Raw genomic sequence first — 22,735 nt, forward strand, 5'->3', positions numbered from 1 at the left:
TTGCGATGCTGCTTTGTCATGGGTGGGGCAAAGGTCAAAGGGTTCGTCAAATTACTTTTTATTCCCTCTCTTCCTTTCACGGCAGTAATTTAGTTTAATATTGTGCTTGTCAAAAAATTATGCTCTATTTAATCGTTTTGGGTGTTAAATTGAAATATTTTTAAATATTCGGATAAAAATCATTGTTTGCCTAGAAATGTCCTTTTTATGCGAAAGAACCATTATGTTTTGTAAAATATACAGGGTCGTTATGATGATTTCACCCCATAAGCAGATATAAATATATCACTCAGTAAGAATAAACAAAATGAAAGTGACAACATTAGTGAGCAAATGTGAAGATTGCTTTCACGTAGCTCTCCACTCCGCCATTTTTAAGTTTACGTATTTCTTCTCTTTCAAATACTTAATCACTTATCCTACGTAGTTCATTCGAGCGCGCCATTTGCTTTTCTTCTGTCCACTTGTCCTCCGAGTGTTGGCTTCATCAGAGGATGATGACTATGCCTCATGATGGCGCTCTTGTCTTCTGCTGTGAGTTTCTAGCCCAAAGGGTCAACATCACCACTCATCAATAACCCTGAAATTGGTTTGACGCAGCTCTCCACTCAGTTCCCCTATCAGCTAATCTTTTCACACCTACGTATTTCTTCTCTTTCCTTTACTGCTTCCATATATTTTGTTCGAGGTCTTCCTTTTCCGTTCTTGCCATCCACTTGTCCCTCGACGATTGGACTATAAGGTTGTTCCGCCTCCGTGTTAAGATTTTCACGAGGCTTCTCTTCTCTCCTACTCTCTTCTTAGGACATTTTCATTACTTATTCGGTCGATCCATTTGATCTTCATCATTCTTCCGTAGCACCACATTTCGAAGGCATCTATCCTTGCTTTCTCCGCTGCTGTCATTTCCCATGCCTCAATTCCAGATAGGAGCATACTTCAATTGTAATTATTCAGAAATTGTTTCCATACTTCAGTGCTTAAAATTCTCGCTGTAAGTATGCCTTTCTTATGGTGGAAAGCTCACTTAGCCGAGGCATTTCTACACATAATTTTTTTTCTTCCTTCATCCATTGCTAGTAATTCTGCTTGCCCATTACTATAATACATTCACATCTCTCATTTTTTGTTACCCTATTTCTTTGCTGTCAATGAATTCTTATCTTCGGCCACATAGCGATATCTTAGCCTCCTTTGTGCTAATTTTCACTTGATATTTATCCATTGACTGCACATATGTACTTACCTGAATCTTCTTCAAATCCTCCTGAGACTCTTTTATTACAGCTATCGCTAATGTTTTTAATCCAAAATTAAAGATGCGCAATTTGCATTGGCGATAGGGAATTGCCTCAGTTTGTTCTTCAGGTCCGGCGTTCAAAAATGCATTTTTGGCTTCTTTGAATGATTGTTACATTCCGGGAAATCATCAGGATTCTTTTTTTATTTTATGATTATTCAAGTCTTGGTACTATAAGCAATGAGTGATTCGCAAATAAATTGGAAGTTGTGCTCGGATTGGAATGGTTTCTTTTTCTTCTCTCAAGGGACCACCCTTTACCCTTTTGAGTGCGTGAGAGAGAGGGGGGGTGAAGGGAGGAACCCTTATATAGCGGTCGCATTCTGCTCACCAGCGCCACGCGGCAAACGGCACAAACTCGGCCAATTAGCAGTTGCGGTCTCCCTCTTTAATGAGAAGGCAAAACATTCCCCTTCCCGGCATACACTGGGGATCGCCTCCGCATCCCTATCCTTCTACCACCAGAGGGGGTGGAAATCGTTCTCTGCGGAAACTCAATCTCATTTCGGATTCGATGGCCAGGCCACGTGGGTTAGATGGCTGTTAGGTTGGCTGCCCTGCGGTTGAAAAATGAATTGCATTGCTGCCACACCCCGCGGAGACTCAAGGGCAATGCGCATCTGTACGAGGCGCGCCTTATACGAGAGAATTTCAGATAATTATATGCAATCAATATGAAATCTATCTATCTTCTCCCGTGTGTATGAAAGAGGATATCTGTTTGTCTGTCCGCTGTACATTTCCATTCGGCTGCACGGATTGCAACCAAAGTGAATAAATCGGTGCATTTAATGCTCCCAAAGCCCATAGTGCTACTTCTTATTGTGTTCGGCGCGTCCTTTGCGTCGTTTTCTAATTACCGTTTGTTACGTCACTTCATACAACATCTGTGGTTGGCCATCCTGATGTGTAGGCACACCTCTTCACTCACTCAAAGGAAAGTATAAATCAAACGAATCAATACGAAACTATTTATCCCCTTGGTTCAAATCTTTTTGCTGGGGTATGAGTTCAAACGGCGTATTTGGTATGCTCACGCAGGGACACATAAAGATCGATATTGTGGAGCGGAGTAAAAGCTAATGCCGTGCGCGGTACACGGACAACGTTTTTCCTTTGTTTTCTGTTATATCTCTATGCAATCATCATAACTGCTATGTTCCTATACCAAAAAATTCTGCAATGTGACCATGAATTCCAAGTGTCCCACTTGTCCGGGTACTTATCCTTGCAGAGCAACGCCGCGGCCGGGTGGCTTGCTAGTAGGTTAGTAAAACTGAATTTCGCTTTTCTCGATCGTCTCGCTTACGTATTATTAATTTATTTTCGTATTCAGCGTGAACGAGAGAGTGATTGGAATCCTCTGCTAGGAGTAAGAACGAAGTAGGCAAAGTTCTATTCCTAGGAGGCATAGAAAGGGAAGGGAGTGTGTGTCTGTCCTCCCTCGAATGATTCCCTAAATTAGATTACCCAGCCGCGAGCAGCAAGTAAGAGCACAACAAAAAAAAGTGAAGAACTCAGTGCTAAAGGTTCCGCTATGAGATGTTACTATAATTTACACACACAACATTATAAATGAACTGCAGAGATTAAAAAGGAAACAGTAATTGAATAATGTGATTTTTTCCTGGAAAAAGGGCTCTAAAATGTCGGCCTTATCTTTATAAATTATTTCTAAAGTTTATATTTGTGCGGCAATTTTCTCCGTATAGTGCACTGGAAATGGGCATGAAGGATAAACGTGGTTCTGCAAGAGTTTTGGATTCGTTATTCGTCGCACGAGTCATTCTGGGGTTTGAGGTCATTTGGGTTGTAATCCCAAATTAGTAGGGGGGATGGGGTGGAGTTTCTCGGTGGCGCTGTTGTGCGGTGGCTCGTGGAACTACCACTAGACTCTGCGGCTATTCTCGGCTGTGGTAAGCACATTTTAGACGCTTTGACATGCGATAAGGCCGTCTCTCTCCCTCTCTGTGGAAGGAGTTCCATGTAAATTGATCGTTGGACATCTTGTGATGGAAATGTCTTGCACAAAGTCTGCAGCCCACAAAGACTTCGTCGCGTAGGAACCGAGGGAAATTTGACCGGCGAAATTTCGCAAACAAAAATCGTATTTTCCGACTCAGTCTCTCAAAGATATCTGGCTTTCTACTCATTGGGCATATTTAATATAACCGGAAAGAGTGTTATAAGTTTTCCCCTCCTCGGATAGCACAGTAAAATTGTATATTTCCTATAATATATCATCTATTCCGGTGATATTCCTATGATGCCCATCGAGGCCTAGGATAGTTGCGGATATCTATTTTATTTACTATTTTTAGTTGATTTTTATGCGATTGAAATGGTTTGGTGGGACAACGTTTCACAATTTCCTGTGTTACTTGCTGCATTTTTCCATGTAAAATAATCTTTTCTTCCCTAATTACATTTCAAATCAATGATCATACATTTTCGGGCAAAAAACTAGGAGAGAGCAGATTTAATCTGAAATAAACCTTATACTTTGTTGAAAATTGATTTACTTGTGTCCTTGAAGATTTTTGAGAAAAATGTTGCATTCAGTGTGGATATTTATTCACGAAAAATTTTACAAAACACTTCATTTAAAAACAATATTTTTATAATTAGCTGTGCCAGTCTATTAAGGAAGGTTTTGGCTAGTTAGAAGATTAATGCGAGTTTAATTATAATTTTATTTCAAATTTCATCATGACGTTGGAGGTAATTTATAAAGCATGGTGTTACATAGCATAGATATTGTTAGCTGATGAAAATGAGGGTATTTATTTCCAGATCACTTATCGAATTCCTTTCACATAAGTATGAATAATACGGAACGTAATGTATTCTTTCATAATTGATCCTTAGCATTAATTTTTTCTAGCAAAAATAGGGACTATGCCTTCCCTTGCAACGTGTTAAATACGGAAATTTGACAATAAAAACAAAATGAATATATACGGTATTTATTCAGGGAATGTATCTGCACTTGGTTTATGGCAGGACATCGTAAAATATCCACCCTCAAATTCATTGTCTGCTACCTTTAGGAGGAGAAAGCCTTGTCTGAATTTGACCAGAGTTAACAGTTGCATTTCTCGTATTCATGTTTTTCTCGGAGAACACAAAAGTCACGCCAGGGCGAGCGCATTGTGCATTTCTTTCGTGTCATTTCTTGCCTCGCGACCGCCCGACTGCAATTCCAGATTTATTCCGAGGTGTTTTTGCGCGCGTGTTGAAACATTCGTTTGCGGAATGGCTGCTTTGCTTTGTGTTCGTTTGATGATGAGGCTGGCGAGCGACTGCCCTGCCCACTCGCGTGATTCCCTGGAATCTAAATATAAGCAAGAATTCGAGTGAGGAAGAAACTTCCCTCCATCTTGATTACGAGAAATTCCGCCTCCGCTGCGAAAAGTCGTCCTTTTAAACAGTTATGTCTCATCGTATTTGAAGAACAAACAAAGTTATGACATTTAAAAATAAATTATTACAAAAAAACGCGACAATTTTTTAATCACTGTTGATGTGAAAAAAAAAATATTTCTGTGGCTCACTATCATTCTTGTCCCTTGAAATGGTCGCAATGCCACCATCGGATTTTAGTGGCCATTTTTTGAACTGATCTCCATATTTTACTTGAAATTCTGAATAAAAATAGAGATACAGTTCCAATCATAATGTACGTATTAGAATATTGCATTGTCATCTAGTTCTGAGCTACCTTTAAAGTTTCAACATGATAGCTAATGCGAAAGAGGGTAAAAATTGAGGATCGAAATTTGACCCGGACATAACGATAAAAGAATATAGCGAGTTTATAAAAGCGTTGTAAAAAATTAGGTGAATTAGGAAACAGGCCCATTTAATATTCAAATCGTATGAATAATTTTCACTTATTTAGAATTATTTTGATAACCGGCCAAACATTTCACACATTTTAATGACTTTAAGGTACTAACATAATGGTAACAATCAAGTATTTCTAACTAATTTGGTTAGATTTTACTTTTTTAAATTTATTTTTGCACTTTTTTTAAGGAAGAATGCGAAAAAAAGCTGAAGAATAATGTGTTATTGGATGCCTGGTGGGAAAAATGGGAAAAAGTGGTAATTTTTCAAGCATCATTTCTTATGATAATTTGGCGACAAGTGTGTTAAGACTATTTCGACGCCGCTAAAACCAAATTTGCATATTGCATTTTGGGACCTATAGCCTAACAAAAAGATGGCGACCAATTTTATTGCCCACTTCATTAGGGTGCCATGGCTCATGTGAATATTTTCTTCAATGAAATGTATTTATATCCCTGTGTAAGCTTTCGTGGATTGGTGGAGATTCAAGTTCATTGTAGTAATCTGTTATAATAAAATTCGTGGGCAATACGATATCTTAGTTGATCATTAAAAATTTTAATTTTTATCCTAAGAAAAGATTTCAATCTTAGACATGGCTTCTGTGTTTCTGTTGCCCCAAAAGTACTGAGTAAAGAGTGGAATACGGGAAAAATGCCTTCTCTAATAACACGATCTTGCATTTTCTCTCTCTCTCTCTCTCTCTCTCTCTCTCTCTCTCTCTCTCTCTCTCTCTCTCTCTCTCTCTCTCTAAGAATGGTTCAGACGGGTCTGGAAATAGATTCCCAAAAGGTGGAATTCGTGGTGGAAAAATATTCCGCGCGGTGGAAATGCTCGGTTACCTTATACATTCGTGGGACGTGGAAGGTTGTGATCTTTACGCATCAGCGGCCACCTAAGTGAATAACAGACGCAGCAGCGGAGGGGGTTGGACGGGGTGTGTGGAATAATAGGGGGCTGGAGGAAGGGAGGAGGACGGCTTTTGTCGTGAGGGGGTGGGTGGAATCTTTTTAGGTAAGAAGAGGGGGTTTTACGCCCTCCCATCCCTTTGGGCGGGGGTTGCTATGGGGTGTTATAGTGGACCCAAGTCACGTGCCAAGGGGGGAGGGAGGCCCTCCAGGGGTAGTTGAGAAGGGTGCGTGAGTTTTCTGGCGCACTCGTGCGTGCGTAGCCAAGGTTTAGCCAGGAGAGGGGTAGGAAGAGGTTGTTGGGAGGGGGTAGAGCTCCCTTGATACCCACGGTGAGATACTATACTTATACACAATCAGGTACTAAACCTATATTGGAGAAGATTGGGATTTACTAAGGTAATTGTACGTGTCAATTATCGAAGAAGGTAGGCTTAAACGACACCCATAGCGTAAAATTCACGTCAAAAATCACGAATTAAAATTACCTGTCGGCAGGCGACTTATACATAATTGTATATCGATGGCTAAGTTCTAACAACACGTATCTCAAAAATAGCAATATTTCAGGAGAGCAAAAAAAGATTGATTTTTTTACTTGTACATTGTAATTAAAAAGCAAAAGTTCGTAAAACTGAAAAAGAAGCATTCATTTGCAAACAAAGAGTTGTTTTTTTTTCCTTTTATTTTATTTTTTTAATGTTATTACACTTTGTTTAAGGTACTTGCCTCAAACAGGCCAAATTTGAGATACGTGTTGTTTGAAACATCTTAAATGCGTGTTGAATGACAAACATCTTAAATGCGTGTTTACTGCTTTGCAACCACAGTCCACTTATTTAGAACATACGAAAATGTGAAGAAAATCAACTAAAAACAAATATGCGGAAGATATAAAAAACATCCACCCAAAAAACCGCACTATGAGTGGCGACGGTCAAATAAATGCAAGTTTTCTTTCAAATGAATACAACCGTCGGAGGAAAAATGGATTCGGAGGAAGACTCAGGATGAGTTACATAAGACAAGGAATCAATAAAACTATACTTTAAGCTCATAGCTCAATCCAGTTTCAAGCGTCAAGTGTTTATAAGACGAGACAAATTCTTTTGTTGACATGAATAATAAAATGCCTATCTATTTTCTTCATTAATTTAACATAATAAAATAAATAATTAATAAATTTAATACAAAATTGATAAAAATAAATAAAAAATAGATTAATAATGAATTCAATATTGAATTAATAAAAAACAAATAAAAATAATAAATAGAGTAAATAAAAAACATAAGTTTTCCTTTATGTAAGCATTATTAAACATAAACATTTAAATGTGATTAACCACGGGCCAGGTATATCAGCACCTTGAGGTCTACTGGTTAATAAAATTACATATTACCACTATACCATAATCACCAGAGCAAAAATAACTTAAGATCTCATTAATATTGCATTAAGTGGAGGAAAATAAATATTTCAACCAGTAAAAGCTTTTTAGTAAAGATTTAAATGATATTTTTACCAAAGTGGTAATCTTAATTAGAAAAAAATATTTCTGCCATGCAGTCTCGAATAGCCCATAAATGGATGCGCGAAGCAGATGACCAAATACTATTGTTTATAAAAATGAATCCGTGAAAATAATTAAAAAGTGAGACCGGGGCCGAAGCTTCCCTTTCCTCTAGTGTGTACCTACCATTCGCAGTTGCCCTCGTGTTGGGCTCTGAGAGGAAGGTCAGCTAAGGACCGCCTGGCGACCTAATATTAGTGTTCCAGGACATGGACTTTTGACCCACACGGCCGCCCCGATCTCTTAACAAACGAGAGAAAATAAATCCTTTTATACGAACAAATATCACAACCGCTGGGCCGCCGTTACCAGGGAAATACTCGATTGTTGATAGTACAGAAAACTTCATTTTTTTTAAGGTAAAAACGCAAAATTTATAGGGAAAATTAGGATTTGACGAAAATTGATGACATTTAAAAGAAACTTCAATATTTTATCTACCTAATTATAAAGAAATTAAAATTTTAACTCAAGTGGAATATATTAAATAAAGCAAATGAAAGGATCTCTGCATGGTATCCCAATGCTTTTCTTATGGGTTCACCACGCATCGGAATCATTGTACAGTAGCATTAGAAGCTTTTTTTGCTGGTTTTGCTATCGCATTTTAAAATTACGATCGATCAAATAGTGACTTTTTTACCAAACGATAAATATAAATATTAAGGCAAAATGTTTCGCTTTAGATTTTTTCTGGAATACGTATTCCGAAATTTATCTGTGACAATATATTTGAGAGAGACTCAAATCTTATTTGACCCAAGCTGGCAAAATCCCTTACGAACGGCATCATTTTCAATTTCAATGCATTCGTCATTTCGGGGTCCCTTCTATCTTCACCTGATTCGTATTTCTGTTTTTGCAAAGATATGAAATGAGATACTTTGAAAACTGACGGTGGGATTTCAGCTACGGTAGATTGAATCACTGGGCGTATAGATGATGATTAACTAGGATACTCTATTTTACCTTAGATATTTCTGTAGTTTACAGACTGTTTTTTGCAATTAGAAAGCAACAACATGATTGATCTTTTGGCTCTCGCCAAATCATAGGCATGTCAAATAGAAATGCATCGTGTTTTAACAGGTCTGTTAACTCTTGACATACTGCTGTTCACTTAATGATGATTTATATTGACCACTAATATTCACCTTAAATTTGGCAAAGCAGGCTGGCCGTACCAACGTGCATTGTTGTGTTTTTTTTTTAAGCCGACTAACACTAGCAGACAAGAAATTCGAAGATCCAAGCGCTATGGAGAGGAATTTTTGCATATTGAAATAAACAAATTGAAGACAGAAAATTTTTCCATTTCAATTCCATATGGATGAAAACTAAGCACTGCTAACATTGGAAAAAAAATCCCCGCCAAATATGTCAGATCTGCTCAGTAACGGACGATAGCCAATGAAATAAATATTAATTGATTTCCTTAAAATCCTGAAACTTCGTCTTCCTCGTGAGTATTACATTTGATGAAAATAAAATTGTTCAATAATATAATAAAATCGATGTGAGGATAATTAATTAGTAAGCTATTTTATAAAATTCAATTTTAATGATCGAAATGAAAACAAACGCTCTTGTCTTGTTAGCCAATCAGATCCGTCGAAGCCATCACTTGATGTCAGATTTTTCTCTCTCAATCTTACTCCACAATCTAACTGAACCTTGATTCCTCACTCTACCTCGGTGATTCAGATCTCAAGACTCAAATTACGAGCGAGTTTGAGTTTGTACATTAGAAAATAAATTTCGTTAAATTCACGGGAGCTAGATCAATTGCGATTTTCAAATTAATGCATTTAGGTATACTATTCCAATTTGTGGTCTCAGGTTCATCAAAACACAACAAGCATTACAATATCAGGCGTGGAATTATTTTTAAGAGAAATGTTTCATTTTGCAAACGTTAGGCTATGGCGGCGGTCACCTTGGAACATGACGACTTCCAACAAAACAATATCGATGTCCTAATGTTACAGGAGGTGATGCCATCAGAATATTGGTTGAGAAATGACATGAAGGTGATAATAAACTCACAAGGTAAACGCGGCACAGGTCTTACATATAAAAAAATCTGTGTTTAAAAGATGATTATTAAAGCCCTGATGGCCGCATTCTAATAGCTGACTTTTACATGTTTAAGATCATAAATGTTTATGCCCCAGCAGGGAGTAGGCTGGCGGCAGAAAGGAGAGTGTTCTATAATGAAATATTATGTCACACTATGTATCATTTACAGGAAAAGTGTATACTGGGTGGTGATTTCAATGCTATAATAAATTTAAGTATACCGGGACTAGCCACGGTGATAACTTTACGGGAGTCACCCGCAATGCACAATTGTGCGAAAAATCCACAGAGAAAAAATCATTCGCCTTGACCGGGATTCGAACCCGGATCCCTCGATTTCCGGCCGAGTGCTTTAGCCAGTTAAGCTACGTTTAAAAAGCATTTATTGCTTACTTTGGCACAGTACAATATATAAAAATTTACATATTTACATATTTTTTTAAATATGCTTTAAAATCACTTACAGTTATACAAATATTTAGAATAGTTATATGGCACACCTTTATACATGCATTTTTATAAATATTTATATAAAAAAGAGAGTGAAGATATACATAGGCAGCACTATATAATAAGAAAAAGAAAGAGAGAAATGAGCCAAAGCAGAGATCACTTACTTTTTTTTTTAATTAAAAAACATTTTGCAACCACTCCTTCTGTTCCTTTGTAATATTTACAGTTTTGTTTAGAAATCTCACTTTTTCAATTAAACTATACCTGATGTCTCCTCTATAGTGTTTGCTAAAAACATAAGCAGCCACAAGTTCAGTTAAAATCTTTTTCTTCGTGCATGGGAAGAGTTGGAAATTCAATTTTAATAGATCCTCATCGTTAATTCTTCCCGTGCCGAAAGCATCGAATTCTTTATATATGTTTTTCAACGTTTGCCAAAATACATCGTGCTTTTCTTGACAACCAAGAACAGTGTGCGGTATGTCGTCATGCCTCCCACAATCCGGACACTCGTCCTCTGCTCGTAGACCTAGTCTCTTCCTCATGGCATTAGTCACCAGGCAGTCCGAACATATGCTGAACATTATGCCCGCCTCCCTCGCACCACTTCCCAGCCTGGAGTAATTTTCCCAGGTTCTGCTTGACCTTGTGTAAGGAGTCGCTTCCAGCTCCTCCTTTAGCACGCGCTCGTATATTTGTTTAGTGGACTGCAGAGTATTGTTAAATGCATATTTGTTCCCGAAATTATTTGCTTCGTGCACGATTTTCTTAAAGTACCTCAGCCCCCTTGTTTTTTCCATGGAGTTAACCAATAAACGTTTTCTTTCGTTATCATCTGCGTGTAAGATCTTAGCGATATTTTTAATAGCTATTATCCGTGCCTTTATTGCTGTGTTGATTAGGTTTAGACCACCCAGTTTTGGGGGCGCGTATAGCCTTTTCCTTGCAACTTTTTGAAGGAAGCCGCTCCAAATAAATTTGTTCGTCATCTTTATAACGCTAGCGTTTACTCTTTCAGGCATTGGCCAGACGTGAGCCACATACCATAGGTTTGGGAATAGAACTTCGTTGAGTAGTTTTATTTTTGATGTAATCTGCGTGTTGTATTCCGCATAGCCAAATATGGTTTTCCGAATTTTTGCGGTTGCCATGTCCCAATTTTTATTAATGGTGGCGGCAAGGTCTTTCTCCCACCATAGCCCTAATATATTTTGGCCATCGACTTTGTTCCAACCTTTTGTATCAGAAAACTCTATCCCTTTAACATGGATGAGAGCGGATTTGGACATGTTAATTCTCATGCCTATTGAGGTGTATTTTCCCATTATTCCACTTATTCTGTCTAGTTCTAAATTATTTTTTACAAAGACAGTGATATCATCGGCATATATACAGGATGCGTAACTTTTTCCACACCTCCTGATTCCGATGCTGTGTTTCAAGTCTATTATAAGTGGCTCCATTGCCAAAGAAAACAGCAACATAGACAACGGACACCCCTGCCGGACTGAGTTTTTAATCATAAAATGATCGGATAATTTGTTTCCTATTTTAATTTGAGATGTAATCTCATGATAAAGCGTTTTAATCATGCTTATAATTCCTTCTGGAAAATGTTTTTCTCTCATAATCTTAAAAATCCATTCTGTTCTGATGTTGTCAAAAGCCTTTTCTAGGTCAATAGTTAAAATATACAGTGAGTTTTCCTCTTCTGGCATGCTACTTAGAACAATGTCCCGGATTAAAATACAAGCGTCAATTGAGGATTTCCCTTCTCCCACTCCAAACTGATTCTCTAGGCCTGCGCCATTCATTATCATGGTCATTTTTTGGACGACAATATGGGCTAATATCTTATAGTCTGTATTTAACAGAGAGATTGGCCGAAATTCAGTAAGGTGCTTCGCGTTTCTCTTTTTGGGAACCAGTGTGATTAATGCATTTTTCATCCGCTCACACATTTCCCCATTTTTTAAGATGGCGTTAAAGACTGCACATAGAATAGGTTTCATTTGTTCCCAAAATGTGAGATAGAACTCATTAGGCAGACCGTCCTCCCCTGGAGCCTTTCCCTTTTTCAGCTTTAGCTTCACATCGTCTATTTCGTTTACTGTGATCGTTGCCTCGAAGCTCTTCGTGTTTTCGGGGTTGAGCTTGGGGAGGGGGGGGGGATAGACGGCCCATCTCCGTCTTCCCATACCCCGTACTGATTATAAAGTCGACTGTAAAAGCTCGTCGCCTCCTCGAGCCGCTTTTCGGAGTCAACTAGACCTCCCAATTCACCTCCACTCGCATTTTTGATTAATATCCGTATTTGTTCCAAAGTCAGAGCTTCTGATTCACTCGTATCGTACCCTCTCTCCCATTCCCTCGGGGCAAGCTTTTCCACCTCCCGTCTGTAAATTTCTTTTTTTAGTTCTTTAATTTCGAAATTTACACTGGGTGTCCTGCAATTTGAATCTATCAGCTGTTGAAGCACCTCTCTATAAAATGCTATTCCTTCATTTTTCTCTCTATAATAATCACTAGTTAGTTTTTTAAGTTTTTTTATAATACCTGCTTTAAATATCTGTTCCCACCAGGTTAAAATGTCTTTTTCGCTAAGAGCGTGGTTTGAGAGCCTTAATATTTCATATTCAACCTTTTTACAGAATGTTACATCTTTTAGTAAGTTGGTATTTACGCGCCAAATTTGTTCCTTCTTATTGTATGTCCTCTGTGTAACAAGGTCCAGTTTAATTTTAATGTGAATTGCGTGGTGATCTGAAATGGCAATAGGGGTCGTACTATATTGAATTAAATCATTTTTTAGTTTCTTTGATATAAATATGTAGTCGATTCTAGTTTTCGAGTGTGTACCTATTCTGGTAAATTGTAATCTGTTTTGAGCTGTATTTTTACCGGTGTCTATTGCGTCCATATTGCTGACTAGAATTTTAAATGTCTTGTTTATTGGGTATCGTATTTGAGTATTGTTTGCCGAGCTGTCCTCCCTCCTATATATAGCGTTGAAATCTCCCCCCATTATAGCCTTGTCCTTGAAAAGGCATGCGTAAGGCAGAATTTCGCTTGCCAGGAACTCTCGCATGTCCTTCCACATCCCACCTCCTGCAGGGGCATATACGTTAATAAAGTGCGTGTCCCCGATTTGCAGTGCAGTTATCCTCCCGGAGGCATGACGACGCACATTCGTTACCTCTAAAGACTTTTTAGTTAAAATTGCTGTACCTAGAGAGGAGCCATCAGTATTGCCAAATATACAGTATTGTTTGCTCTGCCAAGCAGTCGATTCTTTGTATTCTTGGATGAAGATGACGTCTGCTTTTAGATCATTGTACATAAAATTCTTAATAACATTGATTTTTAAGTTATTCGTAATACTGGCCACATTCAGTGACGCCACCGTTATCTCTCGTTTACTTGGAGAGGTACTCATTGTTGTATTTGAAAAAAATTCTTTCTAATGTTGGGGAAACAAATAGAAACCGTTTGCATGACAGCTTCGGTATTTAAAGAAAAATATTCAAGAGAAAAAATGTTCAAATTTATAAAGTAAGGAATGAAAGTAAAGTCTGGCCCTCGGCATGGTTCATATAAAACAACTCTGATTATCAAAGCAAGGGTTATTTGACAATTTACATTCATAGTTATAGTCAAAGCAAAGCAAGAGCTATTTAAATTAATTAACGTTAGATTTACAAAGACTTTGGAGGAATTATTATCCATAATTTTTTATTTTTTTTTAATTGGACGATTTTTTTATTCCTTTTTGTGCTCACCACCCTGGATTCTGATGCCTCGTTTTCTAAGCCTGTCATTCCACTTCTTTTTCTTTTTCTGTGTGAGGTCCTTCCCAAATAGTTTTTTCGCGACTGCGGCTGCAGTTCTATTCGTTTCGTCATCCTCTGAGGGGGTGAGGGCCGCGTTATCACTAGAGCCCATCTCCTCGTCGTCTCGCTGCGACCACAGCCTGCTTGGACCTGGTTGTGTAAGAAAGGAAGAAAACACTCCCTCCCCTCCCACCCCCCCAACGGCCGAGGACGTTTTTTCTTCTTCCAGCACTTTCATATTGTCATCACAACCTCCCTCCCTCAAAACCATGATTTCGGTCGAAACCACAGTGCCTGAGGCATTCATTAAAACATTTCCTCCCTCCCCTTCACTTATGATTTCCACAATTTTACTATCGGGTTTTCCCCCCTTCACTACAACATTTCTCTCCAACACTACTGCTTCTTCCGTGTCCGTCTCGGTTGAGGAAACAAGCACATTGCTGTCGTTGTTTATGCCGTTGGATATATTTTTCTTACGTTGCCTATTTCTCTTTTTCTCCTTTTTCTTCACTTCCACCCCCTCTGTTGCACTCACAGCACTTTCGCCGTTATTTTGCGAAACATTGCCCCCACTTTCAACCGATTTGGGCGTCTCCTCCGCCACTTGTACTACCCCCCCCGTCTTCTACTGGGATGTCCATCCTCTCCTCGTCGTTCTCATCTTCTCCCCCCCCCCCCAGAATTTTTAAGTGCATTAGCGTATGACGGTCCCGCCTTCGTTTTGGGGCACTGTAGCCTCAAATGATCTTCACTCCCGCATCTTGAGCACGTTAACTTTTGCCCGTCGTAATGAATGACAGCGCGTTCACCTTCAATACTAATGACACTTGGTATATTTTCAGTGAGGGACATCTTAACGGTCCTAGTGCCCGTCAAAGTGCCCTGGTGTAACCCATCGCCGGCCCACCTATTTTCCACATACGCGAATATTTTTCCATATTTGGACAATGCAGCTTCCACTTGCTCACGTGACACCTCGAAGGGTAGTTGACACACTTTAACGTATGTATATCTCTCGGATATAGACTCGCACCACCAAGAGAACCTTTGGGGGCCCTTGGTCGGGAACTGGAATTTTTCACCCGCTTTCACCATAATCCTTTCGAAGGTAGTCTCTTGCTTCACTTTAACGAAGATCGACTTCCTTGCCGGACCCAGCCTGATTCCGTATATTTCCTCTGTCTTCAGCCCGAGGTCTCCACCGAGCAGTTGGTGGACCTCAAGGACTGATGGCGCCTCACTCACACTCTCTATGTTGACACGGAGAGTGTTCTTCTTCTCAACTGGCATTGTGACGGCTCGCTCTGCGTACACCGACACGAAACACTGTCCGCACACCCCTGGTACAGGGGTGCGAACCCACAAAAAACAAAGCTTTTGCCTTCAACCGAAAGGCAAAGCACTCCACCGGGAACGCAAAAACCACGTTCCCGGCGATCAAGGGCTCGATCGCCGGGAAAAAAAAACCTCGGTCGCTGACTCACAGATAGCTCCGAAACACGTCTACTCCGTCCGAGCTACCGAGGCGTCATTCTTCCCTGTGGAAATTTGTGGACTTTACCGGACATGGTGGTATGGACTGCCGAGCATATTATGCGACGAGCAGTCCAAATCGTGCGCATGGCGCCACAGCCGGAGATACCCCCATGTCCGGTAAAGTCCACAAATTTCCACAGGGAAGAATGACGCCTCGGTAGCTCGGACGGAGTGGACGTGTTTCGGAGCTATCTGTGAGTCAGCGACCGAGGTTTTTTTTCCCGGCGATCGAGCCCTTGATCGCCGGGAACGTGGTTTTTGCGTTCCCGGTGGAGTGCTTTGCCTTTCGGTTGAAGGCAAAAGCTTTGTTTTTTGTGGGTTCGCACCCCTGTACCAGGGGTGTGCGGACAGTGTTTCGTGTCGGTGTACGCAGAGCGAGCCGTCACAATGCCAGTTGAGAAGAAGAACACTCTCCGTGTCAACATAGAGAGTGTGAGTGAGGCGCCATCAGTCCTTGAGGTCCACCAACTGCTCGGTGGAGACCTCGGGCTGAAGACAGAGGAAATATACGGAATCAGGCTGGGTCCGGCAAGGAAGTCGATCTTCGTTAAAGTGAAGCAAGAGACTACCTTCGAAAGGATTATGGTGAAAGCGGGTGAAAAATTCCAGTTCCCGACCAAGGGCCCCCAAAGGTTCTCTTGGTGGTGCGAGTCTATATCCGAGAGATATACATACGTTAAAGTGTGTCAACTACCCTTCGAGGTGTCACGTGAGCAAGTGGAAGCTGCATTGTCCAAATATGGAAAAATATTCGCGTATGTGGAAAATAGGTGGGCCGGCGATGGGTTACACCAGGGCACTTTGACGGGCACTAGGACCGTTAAGATGTCCCTCACTGAAAATATACCAAGTGTCATTAGTATTGAAGGTGAACGCGCTGTCATTCATTACGACGGGCAAAAGTTAACGTGCTCAAGATGCGGGAGTGAAGATCATTTGAGGCTACAGTGCCCCAAAACGAAGGCGGGACCGTCATACGCTAATGCACTTAAAAATTCTGGGGGGGGGGGGGAGAAGATGAGAACGACGAGGAGAGGATGGACATCCCAGTAGAAGACGGGGGGGTAGTACAAGTGGCGGAGGAGACGCCCAAATCGGTTGAAAGTGGGGGCAATGTTTCGCAAAATAACGGCGAAAGTGCTGTGAGTGCAACAGAGGGGGTGGAAGTGAAGAAAAAGGAGAAAAAGAGAAATAGGCAACGTAAGAAAAATATATCCAACGGCATAAACAACGACAGCAATGTGCTTGTTTCCTCAACCGAGACGGACACGGAAGAAGCAGTAGTGTTGGAGAGAAATGTTGTAGTGAAGGGGGGAAAACCCGATAGTAAAATTGTGGAAATCATAAGTGAAGGGGAGGGAGGAAATGTTTTAATGAATGCCTCAGGCACTGTGGTTTCGACCGAAATCATGGTTTTGAGGGAGGGAGGTTGTGATGACAATATGAAAGTGCTGGAAGAAGAAAAAACGTCCTCGGCCGTTGGGGGGGTGGGAGGGGAGGGAGTGTTTTCTTCCTTTCTTACACAACCAGGTCCAAGCAGGCTGTGGTCGCAGCGAGACGACGAGGAGATGGGCTCTAGTGATAACGCGGCCCTCACCCCCTCAGAGGATGACGAAACGAATAGAACTGCAGCCGCAGTCGCGAAAAAACTATTTGGGAAGGACCTCACACAGAAAAAGAAAAAGAAGTGGAATGACAGGCTTAGAAAACGAGGCATCAGAATCCAGGGTGGTGAGCACAAAAAGGAATAAAAAAATCGTCCAATTAAAAAAAAATAAAAAATTATGGATAATAATTCCTCCAAAGTCTTTGTAAATCTAACGTTAATTAATTTAAATAGCTCTTGCTTTGCTTTGACTATAACTATGAATGTAAATTGTCAAATAACCCTTGCTTTGATAATCAGAGTTGTTTTATATGAACCATGCCGAGGGCCAGACTTTACTTTCATTCCTTACTTTATAAATTTGAACATTTTTTCTCTTGAATATTTTTCTTTAAATACCGAAGCTGTCATGCAAACGGTTTCTATTTGTTTCCCCAACATTAGAAAGAATTTTTTTCAAATACAACAATGAGTACCTCTCCAAGTAAACGAGAGATAACGGTGGCGTCACTGAATGTGGCCAGTATTACGAATAACTTAAAAATCAATGTTATTAAGAATTTTATGTACAATGATCTAAAAGCAGACGTCATCTTCATCCAAGAATACAAAGAATCGACTGCTTGGCAGAGCAAACAATACTGTATATTTGGCAATACTGATGGCTCCTCTCTAGGTACAGCAATTTTAACTAAAAAGTCTTTAGAGGTAACGAATGTGCGTCGTCATGCCTCCGGGAGGATAACTGCACTGCAAATCGGGGACACGCACTTTATTAACGTATATGCCCCTGCAGGAGGTGGGATGTGGAAGGACATGCGAGAGTTCCTGGCAAGCGAAATTCTGCCTTACGCATGCCTTTTCAAGGACAAGGCTATAATGGGGGGAGATTTCAACGCTATATATAGGAGGGAGGACAGCTCGGCAAACAATACTCAAATACGATACCCAATAAACAAGACATTTAAAATTCTAGTCAGCAATATGGACGCAATAGACACCGGTAAAAATACAGCTCAAAACAGATTACAATTTACCAGAATAGGTACACACTCGAAAACTAGAATCGACTACATATTTATATCAAAGAAACTAAAAAATGATTTAATTCAATATAGTACGACCCCTATTGCCATTTCAGATCACCACGCAATTCACATTAAAATTAAACTGGACCTTGTTACACAGAGGACATACAATAAGAAGGAACAAATTTGGCGCGTAAATACCAACTTACTAAAAGATGTAACATTCTGTAAAAAGGTTGAATATGAAATATTAAGGCTCTCAAACCACGCTCTTAGCGAAAAAGACATTTTAACCTGGTGGGAACAGATATTTAAAGCAGGTATTATAAAAAAACTTAAAAAACTAACTAGTGATTATTATAGAGAGAAAAATGAAGGAATAGCATTTTATAGAGAGGTGCTTCAACAGCTGATAGATTCAAATTGCAGGACACCCAGTGTAAATTTCGAAATTAAAGAACTAAAAAAAGAAATTTACAGACGGGAGGTGGAAAAGCTTGCCCCGAGGGAATGGGAGAGAGGGTACGATACGAGTGAATCAGAAGCTCTGACTTTGGAACAAATACGGATATTAATCAAAAATGCGAGTGGAGGTGAATTGGGAGGTCTAGTTGACTCCGAAAAGCGGCTCGAGGAGGCGACGAGCTTTTACAGTCGACTTTATAATCAGTACGGGGTATGGGAAGACGGAGATGGGCCGTCTATCCCCCCCCTCCCCAAGCTCAACCCCGAAAACACGAAGAGCTTCGAGGCAACGATCACAGTAAACGAAATAGACGATGTGAAGCTAAAGCTGAAAAAGGGAAAGGCTCCAGGGGAGGACGGTCTGCCTAATGAGTTCTATCTCACATTTTGGGAACAAATGAAACCTATTCTATGTGCAGTCTTTAACGCCATCTTAAAAAATGGGGAAATGTGTGAGCGGATGAAAAATGCATTAATCACACTGGTTCCCAAAAAGAGAAACGCGAAGCACCTTACTGAATTTCGGCCAATCTCTCTGTTAAATACAGACTATAAGATATTAGCCCATATTGTCGTCCAAAAAATGACCATGATAATGAATGGCGCAGGCCTAGAGAATCAGTTTGGAGTGGGAGAAGGGAAATCCTCAATTGACGCTTGTATTTTAATCCGGGACATTGTTCTAAGTAGCATGCCAGAAGAGGAAAACTCACTGTATATTTTAACTATTGACCTAGAAAAGGCTTTTGACAACATCAGAACAGAATGGATTTTTAAGATTATGAGAGAAAAACATTTTCCAGAAGGAATTATAAGCATGATTAAAACGCTTTATCATGAGATTACATCTCAAATTAAAATAGGAAACAAATTATCCGATCATTTTATGATTAAAAACTCAGTCCGGCAGGGGTGTCCGTTGTCTATGTTGCTGTTTTCTTTGGCAATGGAGCCACTTATAATAGACTTGAAACACAGCATCGGAATCAGGAGGTGTGGAAAAAGTTACGCATCCTGTATATATGCCGATGATATCACTGTCTTTGTAAAAAATAATTTAGAACTAGACAGAATAAGTGGAATAATGGGAAAATACACCTCAATAGGCATGAGAATTAACATGTCCAAATCCGCTCTCATCCATGTTAAAGGGATAGAGTTTTCTGATACAAAAGGTTGGAACAAAGTCGATGGCCAAAATATATTAGGGCTATGGTGGGAGAAAGACCTTGCCGCCACCATTAATAAAAATTGGGACATGGCAACCGCAAAAATTCGGAAAACCATATTTGGCTATGCGGAATACAACACGCAGATTACATCAAAAATAAAACTACTCAACGAAGTTCTATTCCCAAACCTATGGTATGTGGCTCACGTCTGGCCAATGCCTGAAAGAGTAAACGCTAGCGTTATAAAGATGACGAACAAATTTATTTGGAGCGGCTTCCTTCAAAAAGTTGCAAGGAAAAGGCTATACGCGCCCCCAAAACTGGGTGGTCTAAACCTAATCAACACAGCAATAAAGGCACGGATAATAGCTATTAAAAATATCGCTAAGATCTTACACGCAGATGATAACGAAAGAAAACGTTTATTGGTTAACTCCATGGAAAAAACAAGGGGGCTGAGGTACTTTAAGAAAATCGTGCACGAAGCAAATAATTTCGGGAACAAATATGCATTTAACAATACTCTGCAGTCCACTAAACAAATATACGAGCGCGTGCTAAAGGAGGAGCTGGAAGCGACTCCTTACACAAGGTCAAGCAGAACCTGGGAAAATTACTCCAGGCTGGGAAGTGGTGCGAGGGAGGCGGGCATAATGTTCAGCATATGTTCGGACTGCCTGGTGACTAATGCCATGAGAAAGAGACTAGGTCTACGAGCAGAGGACGAGTGTCCGGATTGTGGGAGGCATGACGACATACCGCACACTGTTCTTGGTTGTCAAGAAAAGCACGATGTATTTTGGCAAACGTTGAAAAACATATATAAAGAATTCGATGCTTTCGGCACGGGAAGAATTAACGATGAGGATCTATTAAAATTGAATTTCCAACTCTTCCCATGCACGAAGAAAAAGATTTTAACTGAACTTGTGGCTGCTTATGTTTTTAGCAAACACTATAGAGGAGACATCAGGTATAGTTTAATTGAAAAAGTGAGATTTCTAAACAAAACTGTAAATATTACAAAGGAACAGAAGGAGTGGTTGCAAAATGTTTTTTAATTAAAAAAAAAAGTAAGTGATCTCTGCTTTGGCTCATTTCTCTCTTTCTTTTTCTTATTATATAGTGCTGCCTATGTATATCTTCACTCTCTTTTTTATATAAATATTTATAAAAATGCATGTATAAAGGTGTGCCATATAACTATTCTAAATATTTGTATAACTGTAAGTGATTTTAAAGCATATTTAAAAAATATGTAAATATGTAAATTTTTATATATTGTACTGTGCCAAAGTAAGCAATAAATGCTTTTTAAACGTAGCTTAACTGGCTAAAGCACTCGGCCGGAAATCGAGGGATCCGGGTTCGAATCCCGGTCAAGGCGAATGATTTTTTCTCTGTGGATTTTTCGCACGCTATAATAAATGTTAAAGATAGCCTGAATAACCTAGATAGAGTCATCTACCCAGTGAATACTGACTTGAAAAAATTGTTAAGTGTTTTCGATGCTCTTGATGTAAATGACCTAGTTTTCGAGGAACATGGAGTTAAGTATACATTAATAACGAACAATTACGCGACGAGAATCGATCGATTCTATGTAAAAAACAAAACGAACATTACAATAATAGGTCAAGAATCCTTCCCAGTCTCTTGTAGTGACCACAACATTGTGATAATATCCCTTAACAGTAATAGTAGAACGAACACCATAAAGGGAAAAAATAAATGTAGGGTAAATGTGAATTTATTTAGTGATGAGGAAGTAGGAATTGAATTTAAAAGAAAATGGACCGAGTGGCGAAATAGAATTTAAAAACTTCAATCCCGAAAACAAATGGGAATTAATGAAAATTAAGACAAAGGAATATTTTGTGGCTGAAGAAAAAAAGATATTACGAGACTTAAATAAAAAATTAAATTCTATAGGGATGTTTTAAGGGACTGTTTGAAGTCTTCCACTGATATTGGTGAAATTTACAAACAAAAGAAAAAGATCCATAGTTTAGAAAAGGAGAAAGCAGAATTTAAGACCTTCAAAAATTGCAATGATTATGTGGAAGGGGAAATGACATCGCAATACCACTTGGTGAACGGGAGGAAAAAAGCAAACGAAACCACAATAAAAAGCATCGAAAGCGAAGATGGAACACGGGTGGTGACAGTGGGAAAGGAAATAAAAAAAATTATTTACAAATATTAAAAAAAAAACAATCTGAAACCCGCACAAGCAGTCAAATACGGGGATTTTAAAACTGAACTACAGCTGACAGAGGAAGGGAAAGCAAAATTAGGTGATAACTTTGGGATTGAGGAAATGCTTAGGGCAATAAGGGAATTAAAAAAAGTAAAGGCAGCACGAAATGACGATTTAGGTTCAGAGTTTTATTTATACTTCAGTGATTTGATTCGCACGGATTTGTTCGACTGTTTTTTGTTTTGCGTAGCACAGGGAAAGCTATCGAGATCTCCAAGGGAAGGAAAGGTTATACTCATACCAAAAATTGATGCGCCAAAAAAAAATAAGTGACTACCGTCCAATTACAGTACTAAATACGGATTATAAAATATTCGCCAAAATGATTAAGAACAAAATAATGGACGTTGCATGTGAGATAATACACCCACTGCAATACGCAAAAAGGAGAAAATATTAACACGGCAACAAGAATAATAAGGGACTTAATAATTGCAAAATATAGTTTAGGAGTGTCAAATCTACAACTTCTGGCAGTAGATTTTGAGAAGGCGTTTGACAAAGTCAACTTATCGTTTTTAAATATGGTAATGGGGAAAATAGGATTCCCAAAAGGGATAATAGAAACAATAAATACCCTGTACCGTACTGTTGTGCTGCATTGGAACATGGGCAAAACCCACTTGAAACACGCGCCCCCGGTGAAGAACGCGTCACCACGTGACCCTCCCC

The 22,735-nt window shown here is 39.5% G+C and overlaps 1 protein-coding gene across 1 annotated transcript in view; it reads left to right on the top strand.

The window, feature by feature from the left end:
- Positions 1–22,735, top strand: part of LOC124168749 — a 504,822-nt gene that overhangs the window by 272,886 nt on the left and 209,201 nt on the right. The window lies entirely within an intron of this gene.

This window comes from Ischnura elegans, chromosome 12, assembly GCF_921293095.1.
Source record: "Ischnura elegans chromosome 12, ioIscEleg1.1, whole genome shotgun sequence".
NCBI classification, from domain to species: Eukaryota; Metazoa; Arthropoda; class Insecta; order Odonata; family Coenagrionidae; genus Ischnura; species Ischnura elegans.